The 23,906-nt window shown below is 47.0% G+C and overlaps 1 protein-coding gene across 1 annotated transcript in view; it reads left to right on the forward strand.

Moving 5' to 3' along the window:
• The first annotated feature begins 15,632 nt into the window (after window positions 1-15,632).
• SEMA4B (semaphorin 4B) overlaps window positions 15,633-23,906 on the forward strand; it is a 38,697-nt gene continuing 30,423 nt past the window's right edge. Inside the window, exon 1 of the mRNA XM_082388319.1 lies at window positions 15,633-15,789. The gene's annotated coding sequence lies outside the window, so the exon portion shown is untranslated. The remainder of the gene's footprint in view (window positions 15,790-23,906) is intronic.

Raw genomic sequence — 23,906 nt, forward strand, 5'->3', positions numbered from 1 at the left:
TTGGACAAGAGAAAGAGCAGTTTATCCCCCAAAAGATGATTGAGAGAAACAGGCATGGCCCTTGGGAAGAGCTGGGACCACCACCTTGATGTGTATCTACAACAGTGTTGGTGCCTATGTTTTCATGTATATTCTCTGTTATTGGGGGTAAGAAGCATTTACTCATAACAAGAACTTGAAAAATATTGGCTGATTTATAGGAAAAGAAGTTTAGTGTTTTGTCTTGTGTTTGGCTGAAATCCCTGGTGGATCTTCCCTGGTACTTTGCATGAGCCTACAACTGTCCGTCTTGTTGCCACTGCTGTGGGTGGTGTCGTCTGTCCCAGGGTGTGGAACTAGAGAGAATCCTGGTAGCCATGTTATGACTTGAGCTGTCACTTCTGTTTTTCCTTCTGAGAAAACCTTCTAAGCCCAGCAGTGTGCGTAATACTGGCTTTTTGTCTCAAATGGGGAATGGCTCTAAGACTGGTTTTTCTATTTGTGTTTCTTTGTTTATTTTGATAGAAAGCAAAGACGGCAATTTTGTAAAATGGCACCTTCCTTGAAAGGTCTCAGGAATGGGGCCTTTTCAAAAGATGAGGCATGCCTCTCAGGAGAGCATCAGGATTTCAACAGCCCTATTGCGTAATGTCATTGTACCTATTTCTTTGATGAGGAAACTGAGGCTCAGTGGTGGTAACATGCCAAGGTCACAGAGTTATGGGAAGTGGGGAGGAGGACAGAAAGACTTGTCTGGATGGAGAGCCATGCGCCAGAGGCTTTGCATATCTCAAATCATTTAATCGGCACTGCAGTCCTCTGAGATCAGAATAAGATGACAAGCTTGGAAATTTTTAAATACCTTGCCGAAGGTCATAGAGGCAAATAGGGCTGGGATTCATTGATTCCAAAGCCCATACTGTTTTCACTTCCTTATACTGTGTGACCTTGCACAGGTCACTTTATCTCCATGTGCCTCCATTTCATAATCTGTAGTATGTAGATGATAATAGTACATGCCTCGTGGGTTTGTTGTGAGGGTTAAATGAAATGTCTCTTGCACATAGTAAGTGGACCTATTGTTGTTGTTATTATATCATGAGACCTCCCTCCCGGTCACAAGTCAGGCCACTCCCTGTTGCAGAAGAACCAGCCCATGGGAGCCCCTTCCTGGCCCTGGTGCTCCTGAGGCCCAGCTGCAGGTGCCTGAGAAAGTCTGCAACGGGAATAAAGGGAACAAAGCCTCCAGGTGCTGGTTGATGCTTTGTCTGGCTGCAGGCCCATTTCCTGCTCAATCAGGTTGCTCTTGGCTGGCTGAGCTCCTGGAGTTGACCACCGCCCCCCTCCACTGCCAGCTGAGGGCTAAGCACTGGGCCTAGTGATGCAGGACGAGGCCCAGCTGGGCTATGCCCTTCCTTTCTGGAGCCCAGCCCTGGGATCTCACTGGCTGAAGCTGGAAGTCTTGGGGCACTGGGCCCATCTTCCAGCTCTGCGGCCTCAGTGAACCCCCTCCCATCCTCCATTGGTGGGGTGGCCCTGGGGGGAGAGGCTGGGCCTCAGGGACCAGGATCAGAGACCTGGGCTTGAATGCCAGCCCCAGGAAGGGAGCAGTGGGGCCCCCTAGGCAAGTGGCCTTTCTCTCTGCCTCTCAGTTTTCCTAGTATGTAGGTTTAGGAGGTTGGCTGGTTCCTGGATAAAGCCCTTGAAAGCCCTAAAAATTTCTTGGGGCCCCCAACATGGCATGTAAGAGATGGAACTTCCAACCCTATGCAGGCTGATCTTAGTTCAACACAAACTAGATCATGTCTCACTAGCCTCTCCTGAAAACCCACTGCAAGCCCTGGCCCGCTGCCCCGCCTGCCCTCTCCCCCTACAGCTCCAAACCACCAGCTTCTCGAACTTCCTTGAACAGGAATTTATTCCTGCCTCGGGGCTCTTGCACTAGCTGTCCTTTTGCACTGGAACACTTCGCGCTCCAGGTCTTCTCGTGGCTGTCCTTGTCACTCACGTCCTAGTTCTCAGGTGCCACCTCCTCCGGGAAGCCTTCTTTGGTCACCCCCTCATCTAGCCCCATCCCTCCTTAACAGCCTCATCCTGTTTCATTTCACTCAGAGCACTCACCTCTCTCTGAAGCTACCTTGTTTTTATTTGTCTCCCTTCCTATTGGCTGTCTCTCTGCGGGAATCTAAGCTCCATGAGGAAAGGGCCTTGCCTGCCTTTCCTTCTGCTGCCTCCGCAGCTCCAGTGCAATCCCTGGTGCTCAGGGGCTCTCTCAAGATGGCCCCTTCTGTAAGACCCACTTTAAAAATTTTTTTTTTTTAATTTTTGGCCACGCTGCGCGGCATACGGGATCTTAGTTCCCCAACCAGGGATCGAACCCTAACCCCCTGCAGTGGAAGCACAGAGTCTTAACCACTGGACCGCCAGGGAGGTTCCTGTAAGACCCACTTTTGAACGAGGGTCTTGGTGGCCATTCCCTTCACGCCTCTCCGCTCTGGGCAGTGGACCGGAGCTACAGTGAGGCAGCTTTGCAGGTGTGAAGTCACTTTAGGTTTCCAAAACACTTTCACACGTGGTGCCTTATTTAAACCTCATGTCACACCTACCTGTAAGACAGGTAGGGCAAGATCAGAAGCCCCGTTTTATAGATGAGAAAATCGAGGCTCCCAGAGGCTTAAGGAACTTGCCTAAAGTCATATGCGTCATAGGTGCTGAACCAGGACTAGACACTTAGGAAGCTCTTTCCAGGACTCCAAGCCAGACATGAGAATGCCTTAAAAGAGAAAAACCCACATTCCAAACTCATTTTTCCATTAGGTCATGTTACAGATGCGCAGATATTCAGAATTATTGCGTGAGGGGGTAGTACTCTGATCTCCGAGGTTCTTTTCTGCTTGGTTTTTCTTTTTTTTTCTCATTTTATTTTATTAAAAAAAATTTTTTTATTGAAGTATAGTTGATTCTAAGTTTTTCTAGAACTCTATGATATATGTGTTACCCTTAAGTCATATTCAGGGAAACTCTAAAATTTGCCCTTTTTCTTGGCTGAGAAACCCCAGTTTCTTCCCTGCTCTTTAGTAGTGCCTCTAAATAGTACCTAGTACCTAGTGCTTAGTGTGTAAGTACATAGTACTTCGTACTCTGCATAGTCGTATGTTACACCCAGTTTGACATATATTCAACTGCAGATGAGGCTCAGAGAGACAAAGGGACTTGCCCACCAGGAAAGTGGCAAAGGCAGGTCTAGAACTCAGCTGTAGAACCAGCTGGCCTGACTCCCAGCAGGGTGTCCTGCCCACCGTGCTCATCTGCATGTGAATTCACTTCCAGCTGCACGGAAGATGGAGTTCTTCAAGGCATAAATGGTTCAAATCCTAAGGCCATCTTTAGATGCCTTTATTGAGCTCATTAAGAGTTTATTAAAGTCCTGCCATGGCCTTCTGCTAGATCTTGCAGCAAGAGAGGGAGGAAATGAGAGGCTTCCAGCTGCATCCTTACGATGGAATACACGGCAGCTCCTCCAAAGCAGGGCTATACTGATTGGTAACTTGACTTGTATGTGCCTATGTGGCCTTGCAGGCGTACATAGAGTCAGTTTGGAAAGATGTACTTCAAAATGTCAATAGTGCGACTTCCCTCGTGGTCCAGTGGTTAAGAATCTGCCTTCTAATGTAAGGGACGCGGGTTCAATCCCTGATCGGGGAACTAAGATCCCACATTCCATGGGACAACTAAGCCCGCGCACCACAAATAGAGAGAAGCCCGTGCGTCGCAATGAAAGATCCCGAGTGCCGCAACTAACACCCAATGCAGTCAAAAATAAATAAAAATAAATAAACATTAAAAAAAGAAAAGAAGAGAAACCAAAATGTCAATAGTGGCCTCTCTGGGGATGGCCTGCTGGGTGATTTCCACTCTCTTTTTATGCTTTTTGGTATTGTCTGAGGAAGCGTTTCCTTTATAATCAGAAATAATAATAATAAAGCTGTTTTCATCTTAAAAAGGAATTGAGAAAAACCATTGAAGAGAAAGGAATGGGAAGAGCTCTTGATAGGCACGTGACCAATGTTTTCGGTCAAATCACTCTGGGAATGGAATGCAGGAAAACCTGTGTCAGCCACTATCGGACCCTCTACTTGGGGGCCATTCAAAATACGAATGTAATAAGGAGTAATTAGACATCTTCCTATGAATGAGGCCAGCACTTATAATCTTCTTGGCACTCTCTTTGAACAGCTCTCATCTTTCTCAGACTCCAAACGATTAATGTCACAGCCCTTCCCAAAGATTGTGTAGTGGCACTCAGAAGAAAACTGAGAAGTGAGAGGACTTGTTTATGGATAATTGTCTGAGTGAGTCAGAACTCAGTCAGAGAGCTCTGGAGTTTCCAGGCCGTTAACTTATCTGCCTGAACCTATGAGTCAGGATCAGTCCAGCCCAAGTTGCATGTGTACGTGCTTCCCTGCCCTGCTCTCCCAGGCCAGCTCCCAGCCTTCACACATGCACACGCACAGGCTCTCACCAGCCTCCGCATCCGTACATCCTGAGAAGGGTGCAGGCACCCTTGGCTTATTCATCTCTCTCTAGGAGGTGCCCACAGCCCTCTTGAGTGCTGAGCTCAGGCTGTAAACTAACGACAAGATATCAACCAAAAAGGGAAAGTAAATAGTAGTCCTTCCTTTCCCAGAAATGTTGCAACAGCCTAGCCGTAGCTTAGAGCATGTATTTTGTGAATAACCAAAAACAACCTATATGTCTGTCAATAGTGGTCAGTTGTAAAACATTATGGTATATTCAGAGAATAGAATACTATGCAGCTGTTAAAAAGAATGAAGTAGGGACTTCCCTGGTGGTCCAGTGGTTAAGACTGTGTGCTTCCACTGCAAGGGGCCCCGGTTCGCGTGTCGCTGTGCGGCCAAAAAAAAAAGGAATGAAGTAGACTTAGGTAAAGTGACATAGGAAATGGTTAGTTTTAAGAATAAGAGGGAAGTTTCATAGCAGGGTGTATATTATGTTCCCAATTGTGTGAATGTGTATTATGACTTTTTTTTTTAATATTTATTTATTTATTTATTTGGCTGCGCTGGTCTTAGTTGCGGCGTGCGAGATCTTTTTTTTTTTTTAACATCTTTATTGGAGTATTGCTTTACAATGTTGTGCTAGTTTCTGTTGTATAACAAAATGAATCCGCTATACGCATACATATATCCGCATATCCCCTCCCTCTTGCGTCTCCCTCCCACCCTCCCTATCCCACCCCTCTAGGTGGTCACAAAGCACCGAGCTGATCTCCCTGTGCTATGTGGCTGCTTCCCACTAGCTATCTATTTTACATTTGGTAGTGCATATATGTCCATGCCACTCTCTCACTTTGTCACAGCTTACCCTTCCTCCTCCCCGTGTCCTCAAGTCCATTCTCTACATCTGCGTCTTTATTCCTGTCCTAGCCCTAAGTTCTTCAGAACCTTTTTTTTTTTTAGATTCCATATATATGTGTTAGCATACGGTATTTGTTTTTCTCTTTCTGACTTACTTCACTCTGTGTGACAGACTCTAGGTCCATCTACCTCACTACAAATAACTCAGTTTCGTTTCTTTTTATGGCTGAGTAATATTCCATTGTATATATGTGCCACATCTTCTTTATCCATTCATCTGTCGATGGACACTTAAGTTGCTTCCATGTCCTGGCTATTGTAAATAGTGCTCATGCGAAATCTTTAGCTGTGGCATGTAGGATCTTTTAGTTGCGGCATGCAAACTCTTAGTTGTGGCGTGTGGGATCTAGTTCCCTGACCAGGGATGGAACCCAGGCCCCCTGCATTGGGAGCATGGAGTCTTAACCACTGGACCACCAGGGAAGTCCCACGACTCTTATTTTTTAAATTATAAATGGATATCTTCTCAAAGGATAAAAACTACAGAAAAATTTAGACTAAGACATGAAACTCCCCATCGCCACTTGCAGCAGTCAGGATAGGCTAGGTTATGATGTGGTAACAAACACCTCTAAACATCTCTGGCTTAAAACAACCAAGATTTCTTTCTTGCCCATGCTTAAATTCCCAACGTGGCTTGCATAGGCTCAGCACTTTGTAGTCAGCACCTTAGTCATCATTAAACTCTTATGATGCCACCATCCCAACGTGAGGCTTCAGGGCTCACCACTGCAAGGGAAGAATGCATGAGAACTGCACACTGGTTCTTGAATGCCTCCCCCAGAGGGGACACGTGTCACTTTTCCTCACATTTCACTGGCCAGAGCAAGTCACGTGGCTACACCTAACTTCCAGACAGTATGGAAGTATAGTCCTCCTATGTATCCAGAAAAAGAAAGGAGCTGGAAATATTGGTGAGCCCTGGTAATGTCTACCACCCACCCCAAACCAGCTGCATCCTTCCAAGCCTTCGTGTTTACATTGATATACATAGTAGTTCTACAGTAATTTAAAAATAAAACACAGGTTTGTTAGACAGACCTAGCTTTGAATCCAAAGTAGGTTATTCACCTGTTGGGTTCCCTTAGACAAGATGCTTGATCTGCCGAAGACTCAGTTTTCTCACCTGTACCTGCTTCCTGGGCCAATGCAGGCATGAAATGTAGTAGTATAAATGAAACCTTTAATAAACAGTAGCTTACAAAAGTAGTGATGTCTAACTAGGAAATAAAGAGTACTTGAGGGTGGTTGTTTAGAGGGCTGGAGGTGGGGTGTACAAAGAAATATGGGAAAAGAAAGCCCCTTTCCATCTATCAGAGTTTTTTTGGGGGGGCCACACCCTGCGGCATGCAGAATCTTTGTTCCCCGACCAGGGATCAAATCCATGCCCCCTGCACTGGGAGCACAGGAGTCTTAACCACTGGATCACCAGGGAAGTCCCTATCAGAGTTTTCTAGGGCAATATCTGGACCAGTTTTTCATGTATCCCATGGCCCCAGCTGTGCTGTGGGCTGGGAGAGAGGAGCATCTTATTGGCCCCAGCAATAGCTGCCTGGTGAGATGCAGCAGTGGATCAGGTGCAAAACAGCTGCCCTGCATCAACCAGCCCTGTTCAGTCGATCTGGGCTCTGCTTCTTCCCACCCTTGTCTTCCCAAAGCTGAGTGTGCTGTTGAAGAGAATAGCTTTCTAGTTAAAGAAGGACCAGCCTTCATATATAAATATGTTGTTTGAAGAAATAACAATCATCACAGCTTTTCTAGAGGATAATCTGGCAGCATGTATCAGAAGCCTTAAAAATACACAGACGCTTTAATCCAACAGTCCACAGTGAGGAATTTATCCTAAGAAAATAACAGAACAAGTGAATAAAGATGGATTTTTATTGCTCATAATGAAAAATTGAAAACCTAAATGTCTAGACATAGGGGATTAAACAAACTATAGAATGCTTCATTTATCCAACTATATCTAGACATGAAAGGATGTCTATTGTCCACTGAAAAGTTATATGGAAAAGAGCAATATGTATATAAAAGTGTAGATAGATAGATGATAGATAGGTAGATAGATAGATAGATCTCCTCTGATCTCATTGTTGAAAAAGTATATAGTGAATTCCCTGGTGGTCCAGTGGTTAGGGACTCTGCACTTACACTGCCAAGGGCCCAGGTTCAATCCCTGGTTGGGGAAGATCCCGCAGGCCGCACTGCATGGCTAAAAAAAAAAAAAAAAACGTATACAAATATATACCTTATATATGCTTTGACATTGCAAAAGGATAAATGCCAGAATATTAGCAGTTATTTCCTCCAGGGGGTGGGAATATGAATTTTTGCTTGTTTGTGCAAAGAACATGATTAAGTAATAAAAGACAAAGTTATTTAACTGTGTCTCTTTTTTTTAAATTAATTAATTAATTTATCTTGGGCTGCGTTGGGTCTTCGCTGCTGCGCGAGGGCTTTTGCTAGTTGTGGCGAGTGGGGTGTGGTGGTACTCTTTGTTGCGGTGCGTGGGCTTCTCATTGGGGTGGCTTCTCTTGTTGCGGAGCACGGGCTTAGTTGCTCCACGACATGTAGGATCTTCCCGGACCAGGGCTCAAGCCCGTGTCCCCTGCATTGGCAGGGGGATTCTTAACCACTGCGCCACCAGGGAAGTCCCTATTTAACTGTGTCTTCAGCAACTTTTCATTATCAATCAGTGCTTAAGGTAGTCTGCTCACCTCTGGAGGGGACTGGGCCCTTGGCTGGGAGTCGGAAAACCTTGGTTTGTGCTGTGTGTGACCTTGGGCAAGCTACCTGGGGTGGGAGGTATTTGTACAAACTTTTTACAAATAGATACAGACACATAGAAAGGACCCACATTGTGCCCGAGATCCCACAGCTCAGGGCACCTGAACTGGATTCTGAACCGAGGTTTCCCGATACTGGGTTAGGATATTCTTACACTACCTTACAGCCACCCCTCTCTGAGCCTCATCTCTAAGATGACAGGGTCAGAATACAGTCCCTTCCAGCTGAAAAGATTTAATGTCCACACGAAGTTGCCCCTCCCCCCCATTCCTCGTGCATCACGGGCCCAAGCAGTTGGTATGCGTGCCCTATTTGTCAGATGCCAGCCTTCCCCAGGGGAAGGGACTCCAGGCTGGGGGTTGGAGAGTTCTGGCCTGCCCAGGGCCATCTAGAGGGGGGCGGGGGTGGGTGTACTCTTTGGCCAGGCATCTGGCTGGCTGCCTACAGAGCCAGGCGAGAATTGCCCATGAGGGCTGGCTGGGGGCCGAGAACTTGTTGTCTTTCCCTTTAAACAGACACAGGCTGTCTGTTGAGATTCTGGAAACATCTGACCTTTTGCAGAGCATCTCAAGAGTCGTCATGGAGGGCTGGAGAGAGGTCCTTCGCTTTCTGTAAATGCTTTAACCCTTTCCACACAACACTTAACAATAATAACAACAAAAAAGATCAGTTGCCGGAGAGGAACTAGAAAGATTTGTTGGGCCTGTTTCCTTTGGGTTGTCTGGGGGGGTTAAGTCATGCCTGGGGGCAGAGAAGAGACTTTTAACCCAGACATCTCCTGCATCGCTTTCTCAGCTCCTGGTCTTGGGGGCCAGAGCCTAGAGGGAGGTGAGGGGCTAAAAGGAGAACAAAGAGGGCCTGGGACTTCAGGGCAGAAGCGGGAACTGCTCCTTGACTGACTGAGCAATGTATTCCTTCATACTTCTTACAAAGGTTTACATTTGTTTACAAATAGGGCACCTGCTGTGTACCAGGCACTGTGTGAGGCAACACAATGACAGCACAAGGGCAAGCAAACCCAGACAGAAATGTCCCATGCCTTCGTGGAAGGCTTATTTTCTGGAGGAGTAGGCTGTGATAAAATAATCATAAGCACAATGTCAAATAGCAATAGGGTTGAGTGCTGGGAAGGAGACAAGCCGAGCTGAGAGTGTCTGATGGTGGGGACAGAGTTTAGGAAGGTCAGAGGAGGCTTTCCCAAGGAGACCTTGAGCAGGGGTCTAAAGCTTCTCTGCTTGGGACTTCCCCGGCTGTCCAGTGGTTAAGACTCCACACTTGCAGTGCAGGGGACCTGGGTTTGATCCCTGGTCGGGGAACTAAGATCCCACATGCCACGCGGTACAGCAAATAAATAAATAAATAAATAAATTCCCACTAAAAAAATAAGTAAAAAATAAAATAAAGCTTTCCTGCTTGAAGATTGAGCACAATATCTGCATGCAGCACTCAGAAGTGCATGTGAAAGTCTGAGAAGTGGTGCTAAGGGTTGAACTAGGAGTCACCAGTCTCTGTACAGCTTAAAACTGGAGGAGAACCTTCCAGGTAAGAGCCCTGGGGTGGGAGGGAGCAGACAGCAGGATGGGAGTCAAAGGCTATTTGTGTGCGTATGTACAGTGGACCCTTGAACAATAACAAGGGTTTGAAATGCGTGGTTCCGCTTCTATGCAGATATTTTTCAATACATATGTACTACACAGTCTGCATTGGTTGAATCTGCGGATGCAGAACCATGGATACGGAGGGCCAACTGTAAAGGAGGGTTTTGGACGGCTCGGGTGGGCACCCCCAACCCCCATGTTGTTCAAGGGTAATATTTTTTTTAAGTGGGAGAGACTTGGGCACCTTTAAAAGATTTTAGGAGTAAACCAGTGGAGAGGGAGGGAGTGGAGAGGAAGTACAGTGAGGGGATAGACGGAGGAGGAGCAGTTCCTACAGTGTAGGTTTCTCAGCTTCGAATGCAAGCTGGCATCACCTGGGGAGCTTAGAAAATACTGACGTCTGGGCCCTCCCCTAGAGGCTCTGATTCAAATGATCCGCAGGTGCAGCCAGCTTCCCCAAGTGACTCCAATGTGCAACCACGGGGAGGTGGGGGGACACCACTACTGTGCTGGAAAGAAGTCTAGGAGGTGGAGGGCGATGATGGAAGGTCCTCAGATTTAGACGTATGATGTTATTACCAAATGTATTTGTACCTATAGCCATTGTATTTGTGTGGGTATGTTAAAAAGCACTAATTTGCTGTGTTGAAACATTTAAAATAACTGCATTGGTTGTAACCTGGTTTTGGCATGCTCTCTACCTAGCACAAGACTACCACCCTTTTCCTGAAAGTAGCCTGGGTCTCTCTCAATGCAATTAGGAAAAAGATAAGGGAGACCCCATCCGATGACTTCTATTCTGTATGTGAAGTAAAGGGAGGGTGTTGGAAGCTTGGGGAGAAGGTTGAAGAGAGTTGTTACAGAGAATGGTACAGAGAGGTGACCACAGAAATGAGTAGGACAGCCAGGTGGTGGTGAGGGTCCATCTGATGACCTGGACTTTGCAGTGGAACCTTCTGCCCTGAGTGACACTCCCCAGCCACTGCTCAGGAAGAAGCACTGAGAAGGTGGATCACAGAGCTCATCCATGGCTTTTGCCAGACAGTGAAAATATAGCAGCAATAGAGTTTAGGGAATTGAGACAATAACGCTGTTGCAATGGTGAATCGTGGACTCTAAGTTGGGTAAGGAGGGAATGAAGAAAGGGGAAGGAGAAATGGGGTGGATCAGGAGAAGGTAGAGATGCTGGTGAGGTCGAAGAAGGGTCAGAGGGAGTCTGTTAAACTAGAAAGCTGGAAGGAAAAGAGACTGTGCCAGAGAGAGGGATGCCTGAACTGAGGACCTTGGTAATGGAGCCAATTACTGGCAGTAAATGGGAGTGGTGGCTGAGGTGAGTGGGGGAGGGCACTGGAGATCTGAGAAACCAGATTTAGGACATGTCTTCCACATGGATGCTGAAGTCATTAAGGACAATGACAGGACTTTAGGTGAAGAGAAGGATGGGGAGCCACGTGCCAAAGTCTCCAGTGACTACAGGGGAGTGGCCAGGAGGTGGGTGGGCAACCTCAGGGCATTTACCAGAGGATGGAAGAGTGTGGTTCAGGAGAGGCATGGGGATATGATCATGAAATGTGTGGATGGAGCCTCACGTCCCAGGAGACCTGGGAGAGGTAGGGGAGGGGTGCAGGATGGAGGACAGCCAAGAAGTGCAGGGTATTATGGGAGATGCCAGTGAGGTAGAGAAAAAACTCAGTGAGGTAAAGGTTTTAAGAATATGGCAGTTGTTCTCAAAGTTTGCTTTCTCCACCTGCAGCAGTGGCATCATCTCATCACTTGGGAACTTATTAGATATGTAAATTTTGGGGTCCCACCTGAATCAGCTGGGTGGGGCCCAGAAATCTGTGCTTTTAAAAAAAAAAATTTATTGAAGTATAGTTGATTTACAATGTTGTGTTAATTTCTTCTGTACAGCAAAGTGACTCGGTTATACACATATATACATTCTTTTTTTATATTCTTTTCCATTATGGTTTATCATAGGATACTGAATATAGTTCCCTGTGCTGTACAGTAGGACCTTGTTGTTTATCCATCATATATATAATAGTTTGCATCTGCTAATCCCAAACTCCCAATCCTTCCCTCCCCCACCCCCCTTCCCCCTTAGCAACCACAAGTCTGTTCTCTATGTCTGTGAGTCTGCTTCTGTTTCATAGATATGTTCATTTGTGTCGTATTTTAGATTCCATATATAAGTGACATCATATGGTATTTGTCTTTCTCTTTCTGACTTACTTCACTTAGTATGATAATCTCTAGGTCCATCCATGTTGCTTCAAATTGCATTATTTCATTCTTTTTTATGGCTGAGTAATATTCATATATATATATATATATATATATATATATATATATATATATATATATATATAATATATATATCTCCACATCTTTTTTATCCATCCATCAATGGACATTTAGGTTATTTCCATGTCTTGACTCTTGTAAATAGTGCTGCTATGAACATAAGGGTGCATGTGTCTCTTCAAATTATAGCTTTGTCTGAGTATATGCCCAGGAGTGGGAAGCAATCTGTGCTTTTAACAAGCTTTTTGGTGACTTTTATACATGTTCAAGTTTGAGACCCACAGGAATATGGTATTGGGAAAAGTGATTCACTTTATGGAAAAAAAAAGAACTGAATCTCATGAAATCTAACATCACATGAAAAAGTGGACTCCATATGGATTAAAGACCTAAATGTGTCCAGAAAACTATGAAGTTAATAATGTAGGGCTTCCCTGGTGGCGCAGTGGATAAGAATCTGCCTGCCAATGCAGGGGACTTAGGTTCCATCCCTGGTCCGGGAGGATCCCACGTGCCGCGGAGGAACTAAGCCCATGCAGCACAACTACTGAGCCTGCGCTCTAGAGCCTGCAAGCCACAACTACTGAGCCCACATGCCTAGAGCCTCTGCTCTGCAACAAGAGAAGCCACCGCAAGAAGCCCGCGAACCGAAATGAAGAGTAGCCCCCGCGCACTGCAACTAGAGAAAGCCCGCGTGCAGCAATGAATACCCAACGCAGCCAAAATTAATAAATTTTTAAAAATCTTTTTAAAATTTAAAAAAAAAATGTAAAATGTTAAAGATGTTAAAGAATATCTTTGTGGCCTTGGGGCAGGAATTAACTTTTTTTTATATATATATAAATTTATTTATTTATTTTTGGCTGTGTTGGGTCTTCGTTGCTGCTTGCGGGCTTTCTCTAGTTGCGGTGAGCGGGGGCTACTCTTGGTTGTGGTGTGCGGGCTTCTCATTGCAGTGGCTTCTCTTGCAGAGCACGAGCTCTAGGCATGCGGGCTTCAGTAGTTGTGGCACATGGGCTCAGTAGTTGTGGCTCACAAGCTCTAGAGTGCAGGCTCAGTAGTTGTGGCGCACGGGCTTAGTTGCTCCGCGGCATGTGGGATCTTCCCGGACCAGGGCTCGAACCTGTGTCCCCTGCATTGGCAGGCAGATTCTTAACCACTGCGCCACCAGGGAAGCCCTACAATACATCTTGCAAGAAGGCATATGAACAAAAGCATAAATTAAACACCTTAAAATGGTAGCCTGTGGGGGGAGGGGTGGAAGGAAGTGGAAAGATAAAAGGAAATGAACAGCCACATTAATCAGGGACCCTGTGCAGACCATGGTGATAACATGCTGTGAACTGAGAAGGTGATTAACTCAAGCCTCTCTGCACCTGAGGTCCCACAGCCAGGAAAGGGGGTGGGTGGAGGGGGATCAATAATGTTAAAGATAAGGCCTTTTTTCAGTACATTAAAGATGTTTCTCTTTTTTTCAATAAAAGGCTGGAAGAAGGTTGGAGGAGGAGGACAGGCAGGAAAAGGAGGTGGGCAGAAAGGGCAGAAAAAAGAGGAGGGAGAAGAAAGAAAAGATGGAGAGAAAGAAGGGGGGGCGGGTCATGGACGTGGACGGCATTCTTTCCTGGGGGCTCTGGGCTGGACTGGAGACGGAAAGGGTCAGGGTTGCCTAAAGCCCTCTGGAGCTCTGAGGCCCCACGGGGGAGGCCTATATTTCAGAAGCTCCTGTGAACAACCCGGGCTCAGCAGGACACGATGTGCTCCGTGTGCAGGAAACTCAGCAGTGCTGATTTTTGCATATCTTCCTGTCCCCCCCACCAATCCAGTAGTGTGTGGAAGGCAGAGTTAATAAAGTGATTGGACTATTTTTAAAGCCATTTGCACAAATAAAGTGCACCACCTTAGCTGTAAGCACAGCGACCACCAGTTGGAGACTGTGAGTAGGAAGGAAGAATACAAAGAACAAAAGGTAATGAAGAAGTATGTAAAGCCTTATTGATAAGGATGCTCGTCTGGACATTATTTATGATAATGAAAAATTAGTAAAATAAGTTAAATGTCCAATAGTAGAGACTTGGTTAAAAATGTATGCCACATTCATACAATAGAATACACTAAAAATGAAGGTATGAGAGAATTTTTGATGTTACAGAAAAATGTCTGTGATATATTGCTGTCCTAGGGAAAAGTCACAAAGAGTATGCACTGAATAATCTTTTTTTCCAAAAAATGTAAATGTATAACTGCATAGAAAAGAGACGGGAGTATCTTCACCAAAATATTAACAGCAGTAGACTTAAGATCCGTGCACTTTACAGCATGTAAATTGTATCTCAAAAAAAAGTTTTAGAAAATATCAACACTAGTGGTCTCTGGGTAGGGTGATATTTTTCATTGTGTTTATGAAAAAACTTTATGGTAGTAAATATGTGGTCACTTTTGTAGACAGACAACAGAATAACCACTTCTTTCTATGTGTGGGAGAGCATTCTGTGGGGAGTCTGGCAGTCCCTTACCCCACTCTGTCTAGAGGAGAGGCAGCAGAGAAATGGCGGGCACTTAAGCCTAGCCTGGCCTGGGAAGAGCCTGGCACTTGGCCTCTGTTTTCACCAGCCCGTTGACCAGCCAGCTCTGGCCAGCTCAGCCACTTACACGCCCAGAACTAGTTGTTTCAGGAACTGCCCTGAGAGCTGCTGTTGCTTTCCTGGAAGATAGGAGAGCCAGGAGGCAAGGGCTGGAGAGGGACGAGCCAAGGTCACTTGATAAACGCTAGACACTATTTACAACCATATCTCTCACCCCTCCCGCACATCTCCTCGTCTCATTTCACTCCCACAGCGCGGCCCAGGGCAGGTTAAGGGATGCGGTGAGCAGCATTTCCCGCGGGCGGAGACGTGGGTGGTTTCGTGGCGGGTGGCTCTGCGGCTCGGCTCTCCCTTGCCTCTTACTGTAAACAATGCTACCGTTATTGAGAGCTGACCATGTGCCAGGTGTGTGCCTACATAACTGCAATTTCTCATAACCCTGTGAGGTCCCTACTGTTCTGAGGCCTACTTTCCAGATGAAGAACTCGAGGCTCAGAGAGGTTAAGAAACTCGCCCTAGGTAACACAGCCAGGTGGGTGGTAGTAGATCGGTGTCAGTAAATTGGCTTTACTATGCATGCGCAGGTAAGGGGAACCAAGTTTGGTTCAGCAACAGATCTAGGGTAACAACCCGGCCCTCCGGATTCCAGCTAGCGAGATTGCCCCCCGCAGGGCCTAAGTCAGGCCAGGCAGAGGCTCCCAAGGTCAGGGAGGGGGCGGCCCCATAGGCCCCACGGCCTAAGGGAGCCGCCGAGCCGTCGCGGGGACAAGTCCCGACTAGGACTAGTAGCGAGCCTAGTGTCGCCATCAACGCCCGGGGGCAGAGGCGGGGGACTGCTGGACAGCGGGCGAGCCCCGGAGGGCGCCTCTGGACAATTCCATCAACACAGGCGGGGCGGGGCTTGGCGGCAGCCCTGCATTTCCGGGGACGCAGCGCCGGATCGAGGGTATTCGCGGGGACATCCCGGATCCCCAGGGAGTCGGGCCGGCCTGGAAGCAGGGACGAGTCTGGGGACACTCTGAGAAGAAGGGCTGCGCCGCCGCGCAGAGGTGACCCTGTTGTGGGCGGTGGTTGCACGCGGGCCGTGAAACTCAGGTAGGCGCAGAGCACAGCACGGTCGGGAGCCGCGGCCCCGGTAGGAGGCGGAGGGAGCGGAGGCCACCCCGAGGCAGCCGCCGCCCCTGCCCCCCACCTCCCGCCGGGCCCCTCTCCCAAGAGGGCGCCACCTGCACGCTCTGATGGGCACCGGCGCCCGCCACTGAGGGAGCCTGTTGTCATGGCAGCGCAGGAGGCTGGGCCCACGTTCCCATGGCCACCCGGGGCCTCTGAGCCAAACCTGCAGCTGAGAGGCAGTAAATCCTGGCCCTGGAGGGAGATCATTTGGAATTTGGGAAAGGCCTGGGTTCCTCCTCAGAATGGTCTGGGTATGACCTTTGAGTTAGGCTCTTTGTCATAGCTTCTACTCTCTGAGCGACAAAGTGGACATAGGGGTTAGGAGGGAAAGGAAATTGGGGTCCTGGAAATGAGGCTGCTCTAGTGGCCTCCGTGGAGCCATTCTGGTCTGGCAAAAAGACTCAGGGGCCCTGGGTCACCTGGGTAAGGTCGTCAACCTCTGCTCACATTTCCTGACCTGTAATGTGAGTATGTCATTTGGTTTATGAATCACAGGTTTCTTGTAAGGGTCGAATGCCATAAGGACAGGGAAGCACACAATCCAAAAAAAAATTTTTTTCTCTGTAGATGGTTTAGCACTGGAAGAGATTTAGAAATCCAGCCGGTCCCACCCCCTTATTACCATAGGAGACAATGGATCCAGAGAAGTTAAATTACTTCCCAAGATGACAGTGAGTTGGGAAGGTCAGGATTTGAACCCAGTCTCCTGACTTCCAGGCTGTGACTGTTTCCTCTGGTGGTTATTATTACTGAAGCTCAGGGAAATCTGCGGTATGTCTCCTTGCAACCTGGGGCTCAAACTTTTGGTGACAGGTGATCTAAAGATATGGACATTGGCAGCAGGTGAACCAAAGATGGGAAATGGAGGCTGGCACCTTGAGGAGAGCTGAAAGAGCCTCTCTCTCTGGTGCATAGGTCCTATGCCTTGGGGCTCTTGCTTTAATGTCGTATCTGACAGGATTGCCCTAAATTAATCCCCAGGAGCCAAGCATTCAACAGCTTTCCCAAATGCCATCTCTTCTGAAGCCAACAAATCTGTTGAGACTGTGTGAGCAGGAAATCCTTTGGCTGCCCTAAAGCAGGGAAGTGGGACTTCCCACATCAGTGAGGTGCCTTTCCTTTGAACAGGTTAAGAGGAAGGTGGACAAAGAGATCCAGGGAGGAACACTTGAATGAATCATTTGGAAATGATTTGAGACAGTCAACTAGAACAGAAAACTCATTTATTCATTTAGTAAACATTTACTGGGTGCCTGCTATTTCCAAACATTTACTGGGGCTGGAGATTAAAAACCTGAGTTAGGCAGGTCTGGTCCCTGCACTCAAGGAGCTTTTGGAAGAGATGGGAAGAGAGGGATGTGATGTGTAAATGAGTATTTCACTATAGCATCATGAGTGACTTGATGGAAATCTGAGCAGAGTACCGAGGGAGCTCAGAGGAGCAACACTGGAAATCAGTTGAAAACAGCATGATTCTAGCCTGTGAAACCTGGGAGCACTTCTGGTGCTCTGCCAGGTTGGCCTTTTGTTGGAGACAAAGAAATAAGTGAGTGAAAGTGTCTACAGAAATGTGGACAAGGGTGGGTATTCTCTGGAAAGAAGAGTTTAAGGAATCTTGATGAACTGGAAGCTCTGTGAAGGCAGAACCATGTCAGTTTCCTTCAGCTTCAGTGATGCTTAGAAGGCAGCAAGTGCACAAGAACTATTTGTTGAGTGAGTGAAAGAAGGAAGGGAAGAAGCGGAGAGGGAGAGAGGGAGGAAAGAACAGCAGCTTACATTATCAAGAGGAGGATGGCTATAACTTGAGACAAAACCCTGGTTGAAATTCTAACTATATGTAGAGCATCTACATGGGGTTCTGGATTCAGATCCAGTTTCTGGTCCTAGTCCTAACTTACCACTTATGTGACCTTAGCAAGTCCCTGAACCTCTCTATGCCCCATTTCTCATCTGTAAAGTGGTAGTATCATAATTCCTGTTTCATCCTGTTGTGAGAAATAAATGACTGGTTGTAAAAAACTCAGCACAGTGGCTTGCTTATAGTAAGTGCGCAATAAATGTTAGCCTTATAAATGTCAACTTTGCTTTAGGTGGAATAGTTTGCCAAATAATTCATGTCAAGGTTATATAACTACTCCTAAATGAGGTATAATTTCTTTTTACCTGATAAAGGCTAATTCTGAAAGTTCCCTGTGTCTTCAGACTAACACACCTCAAAGAAATTATTCTTTGCTTTTTTTTTTTTCGCGGGGAGGAGGGCAACAATCTTTTTGAAATCAGTTGAAAGCTCAGATCCCTCTCATCAGAAGTGGCATATCATTCTTGGGGTTCACAGCTCACTGAAGCTGACCCTGGTGGTTAAGGGGCTCCCTGCTCTGTTCCACTGCTCACAGGCTGTAAGGAAAGAGCTAAGGCTCTTAGATAAAGAGTTTGAGAGGAGCAAGGCGGGTCTGCTCCCTTTCAGGGGTCTTGTGGGGTCCCTGTGGACTGGGTGGGTCTGGCCCCAGGTCCAGGCCCCTTAGAGCCCCCTCCTTGGCTAGAGCCAAGCTGGGTCCACTCAGAGCCTCATGGCATCCTCCAGCCTGACACTCAGCACATAAATGGTGCTGTCAGGCGTCCCAGGAATCTCAGGCCTAGGTAGCTGGTATGTAAGATCCCTGTCCAAGCATGGATCTTTGGTGCCTCCCTCACATTGGCTTTCTGCGAGCGTTGTCTCCTGGTGCCATTGCTTTAGGGTGGCAAGTGGGCACACCACCAGGGTAATGCATTCCTCCCTCCATCCTATCAAAGCAGTCTTTGGAGCCACAGGAAATCAATGGAACCCACCTGTTCAATCCCCAACCTGATGGGCTCACCTGTCTAGGCCCACTCTCCGCAGGCAGTGCTGGAACCAAGAGCAAGGCTCTCTGGGAGAAAGAGTCGTAGCCACCAGGTAACCTAAGGTGACTGGGAAACTGCAGAAGTCAGAGAGCCCCTCTTCTTTGGGAGGGGAGAGCCTTGGTCCTATGGAAAGGAAGCTTAGTTCCCTGGGGTGGAGGAAGGGCCTTGGCTGGGTCTTCTTTCCCTTCATGTAGCAATGGACAGGGGTCTAGGGCTCAGAGTAGGATTTAAGGAAGAAGAACTTGGGGGCAAATGGAGAGGTAGATTCCTGGTTTCTTGAGATCTTGGGAATGGAGGGGCCTCAGGTCTGATAAGCCAAACTAGAAACCAGACTGTGTCCTAGACCCTTATGCTTCTCGCTCCCCATCCTTACCTGGCCTAGAACATCTACCTCCCACCTGTGAGTGGCTGCAGTGGTTTCAGGGGAAAGAGAGTCTCTGAGCAGTAATTGTGCCCCTGCGGGATGACAGTTGCCAAGCATCAGCGAGGCCAGTTACCCAGGGTCTCCAGGCCCCTTTGGGGAGCAGGCCTGTGGGCACAGGCAGACAGGCCCTCCTGAACTTGTCTTGGGGGCAGGGACATGACAGTGGCAACTTTGTGTTCTACCGTGTCGAGGCAGGGACAGGCTGAACCCTGCTGGTTGCACCACAGCCCTGTGGGGTAGGGGGATCCCCTCCCAGGGAGTGGCCAGCTCAGGCCCCGACAGGCCCCAGCAGGGGTGGCGCTGGGGAGGGCGGCAGGCTCTTCACCACAGCGGGCGCACCTGGGGCCTGGGCTGGGCGGGCCGGTTCCTTCTCCCTGTAAGAGTTGCAGCCTCAGCACTAGGTTTGTAGGAGGCGGCTGAACCTGAGCGGAGAGCCCAGAAGGGGGTCCTCTGGGTTGGGCATCTAGGATGGTCATGGCCACTTTTAGGTAATGAGGTGAACCGATAATATAATGTGCGTTCACCACAGGCCAGCGCTGCCAGTCACCTTATGTGCACTGTCTCATCAGCTCTCCTAAGAGCCCAGGCAGTACTGTTAGCGTTCCCATCTCATAGATGAGGAAGCTGAGGCTCGGAGAGATCGTATGGCTTGCTCACAGTCCCCAGAACAATGGATGGTGCTGAGATTCTCCTTATGGAAGAACTGGTGTGTTCTTCCCCTGGATTTTTTTTCTTTTTTAGTTTTTGGCCACACCCCACGGCATGTGGGATCTTATTTTCCCCCGACCAGGGATCGAACCCGCACCTCCTGCATTGGAAGGCAGAGTCTTAAACCACTGGACTGCCAGAGAGCTCCCCACCCCTGGATTCTAATCACTTGGCAGAGCAAGCAACATAAGCGACCAGTGGAGGGGCGTGCGGTTTGGGGAACAGAGATGAGGCCATTTACATTTATTGACAGACCCTGGTTAAAAGCCACCTGTGAGATTTGAAGGCAGTGTTCGTGCTGGCCCTGTGAATGCCCTCTCCTGCAGAGGGCACTGCCCCAGGGAAGCTCCTGGCCCCCTGGGATCTGGAACTCATTGGCTGACTTAAAAGCACACACAGGGTGGGCCAGCTGGTGTCACTTCCTCATCAAAATGTACTGATGCTGCAGCCAAGCCACTGCCAAGCCCCGGAGGAGGAGACAGCAGCAGCGTGCCCAGCCAGTGCAGGTGGGGAGCTGCAGCTGCAGGTTGGCATGAGAGGAGGGCTCAGGGCTACGAGGGGATGGTGGCAGGGGTCCAAGGCCGGGGAGCTGGGCCGTAGCCAGTGAGTGTCTTCGAGGCCTTACTGGGCAGCCTGCCAGCCAGAACCCGGGGATGGGAGGAGCTTGAGTGCTACTCCAGGAGGAGGTGGGTGGGACCTTGGGTTCAAGCTCCTCTGGGCTTGGCAGGAGGCCCCTCCTCCACGGCCAGCAAACAAAGCAAAGCCGTGGCCTCCAGAGTAGAATTGTGGGGGCTGGAGAGCCAGGCTCCACTGGGTGGGAATGAGAGCGGGCAGGCCCGGCTGGGGGCAGCCTGGCAGGGGGCAGCCTGGCAGGAGCCATGAGTACCCAAGGACAGGGCTGGCCTGCACCTGGGCAGAGGCTGTACCTATAGATGATTAATGAGTATTGATGGCTTGAGAGGCTGACTGTGGTCTGGACTGACCATTCCACTGCCAGCACTTGCCCTGAGCCTACACTGCGTGTTTCCTTTGTGCTGAGCAGTTTAGTGAGGCAGTGGACTCATGTGTTCATTTGCTTTATATTTTTAGCCATGCTTCCCTTTATTTTCTTTCTCTTGTAGCCTTTCATATTTCTCTTCACTTTCTCCCCCTTGTATAGCTAGTCTCATTTTCTTCTTTCACCTGATTCTACAGGTGAGGTGTTTGTTTTTTTTTTACCTTTCAGTCTCTTTGTTCCCCCCCACCACTGGCATGATAACAGGTATAAGGTATACGTTTACATATAGGGAAATGGACAGATCTTAAGTGTACAGCTCGAGAAATTTTAATATTTGTATACACTTGGGAAACCAACATCCAGATCAAGATATGGAATATTCTTGTCATCCCTAAAGTTTCCTTGTCTGCCTATGAGGCACGTGGTCCTGTTTTGTTTGGCTTCTTTGCATGTACTCCTATGTGCGTTTTACCTCTCATTCTTGCGTTTTTATCCTTATGTGTGTGTTTGTGTGTACAGGAGAGACAGAACCTCAGAGAGAGAGAGAGAGAGAAGGAAGGAGGGTGAGGATGGATGGGCAAAGGCTGTGTAAGTGTAGACGGAGAAAGGGCCAGACTTGATGCCTGCATCTTGCTGACTGGGGGCACAGAGGAAGTGTTGCTTTACTCTTTGTCTCTTTTTTTTTTTTTTTGAATTTTACTTTATTTTTTATACAGCAGGTTCTTATTAGTTATCTGTTTTATACATATTAGTGTATATATGTCAATCCCAATCTCCCAATTCATCCCACCACCACCACCCCCGCCACTTTCCCCCCTTGGTGTCCATACGTTTGTTCTCTACATCTTTGTCTCTATTTCTGCCCTGCAAACCGGTTCATCTGTACCATTTTTCTAGGTTCCATATATGTGCATTAATATATGGTATTTGTTTTTCTCTTTCTGACTTACTTCACTCTGTATAATAATATTCACTTCACTTCAGTCTCTAGATACATCCACGTCTCTGCAAATGATCCAATTTCGTTCCTTTTTATGGCTGAGTAATATTCCATTGTATATATGTACCACTTCTTCTTTATCCATTCGTCTGTCGATGGGCATTTAGGTTGCTTCCATGACCTGGCTATTTTAAATAGTACTGCAATGAACATTGGGGTGCATGTGTCTTTTTGAATTATGGTTTTCTCTGGGTATATGCCCAGTAGTGGGATTGCTGGGTCATATGGTAATTCTATTTTTAGTTTTTTAAGGAACCTCCATACTGTTCTCCATAGTGGCTGCATCAATTTACATTCCCACCAACAGTGCAAGAGGGTTCCCTTTTCTCCACACCCTCTCCAGCATTTGTTGTTTGTAGATTTTCTGATGATGCCCATTCTAACTGGTGTGAGGTGATACCTCATTGTGGTTTTGATTTGCATTTCTCTAATAATTAGCGACGTTGAGCAGCTTTTCATGTGCTTCTTGGCCATCTGTATGACTTCTTTGGAGAAATGTCTGTTTAGGTCTTCTGCTCATTTTTGGATTGGGTTGTTTGTTTTTTTTGATATTGAGCTGCATGAGCTGTTTATATATTTTGGAGATTAACCCTTTGTCCGTTGATTCGTTTGCAAATATTTTCTCCCATTCTGAGGGTTGTCTTTTCATCTTATTTGTAGTTTCCTTTGCTTTGCAAAAGATTTTAAGTTTCATTAGGTCCCATTTGTTTATTTTTGTTTTTATTTCCATTACTCTAGGAGGTGAATCAAAAAAGATCTTGCTGTGATTTATGTCAAAGAGTGCTCTTCCTATGTTTTCCTCTAAGAGTTTTATAGTGTCTGGTCTTACATTTAGGTCTCTAATCCATTTTGAGTTTATTTTTGTGTATGGTGTTAGAGAGTGTTCTGATTTCGTTCTTTTACATGTAGCTGTTCAGTTTTCCCAGCACCACTTATTGAAGAGGCTGTCTTTTCTCCATTGTATATCTTTGCCTCCTTTGTCATAGATTAGTTGACCATAGGTGTGTGGGTTTATCTCTGGGCTTTCTATCTTGTTCCATTGATCTATGTTTCTGTTTTTGTGCCAGTACCATATTGTCTTGATTACTGTAGCTTTCTGGTATAGTCTGAAGTCAGGGAGTCTGATTCCTCCAGCTCCGTTTTTTTCCCTCAAGACTGCTTTGGCTATTCGAGGTCTTTTGTGTCTCCATACAAATTTTAAGATTTTTTGTTCTAGCTCCGTAAAAAATGCCACTGGTAACTTGATATGGATTGCATTGAATCTGTAGATTGCTTTGGGTAGTAGAGTGATTTTCACAATATTCATTCTTCCAATCCAGGAACATGGTATATCTCTCCATCTGTTTGTGTCATCTTTGATTTCTTTCATCAGTGTCTTATAGTTTTCTGAGTACAGGTCTTTTACCTCCATAGGTAGGTTTATTCCTAGGTATTTTATTCTTTTTGTTGCAATGGTGAATGGGATTGTTTCCTTAATTTCTCATTCTGATCTTTCATTGTTAGTGTATAGGAATCCAAGAGATTTCTGTGCATTAATTTTGTATCCTGCTACTTTACCAAATTCATTGATTAGCTCTAGTAGTTTTCTGGTGGCACCTTTAGGGTTCTCTATGTATAGTATCATGTCATCTGCAAACAGTGACAGTTTTACTTCTTCTTTTCCAATTTGTATTCCTTTTATTTCTTTTTCTTCTCTGATTGCCGTGGCTAGGACTTCCAAAACTAGGTTGAATAATAGTGGCAAGAGTGGACATCCTTGTCTCGTTCCTGATCTTAGAGGAAATGCTTTCAGTTTTTCACCATTGAGAATGATGTTGGCTGTGGGCTTGTCATATATGGCCTTTATTATGTTGAGGTAGGTTCCCTCTATGCCTAATTTCTGGAGAGTTTTTATCATAAATGGGTGTTGAATTTTGTCAAAAGCTTTTTCTGCATCTTTTTATACTCTTTCCAAGCCACCCCCTGAGCTCTTTATAAACACCGGCATTCTGGCTGAGAAAGACTTGCCTACAACCCAGAGTGGCACAGGG

The sequence above is a fragment of the Balaenoptera borealis genome (assembly GCF_965194805.1).
Source record: "Balaenoptera borealis genome assembly, chromosome: 3".
In the NCBI taxonomy this organism is placed as follows: Eukaryota; Metazoa; Chordata; class Mammalia; order Artiodactyla; family Balaenopteridae; genus Balaenoptera; species Balaenoptera borealis.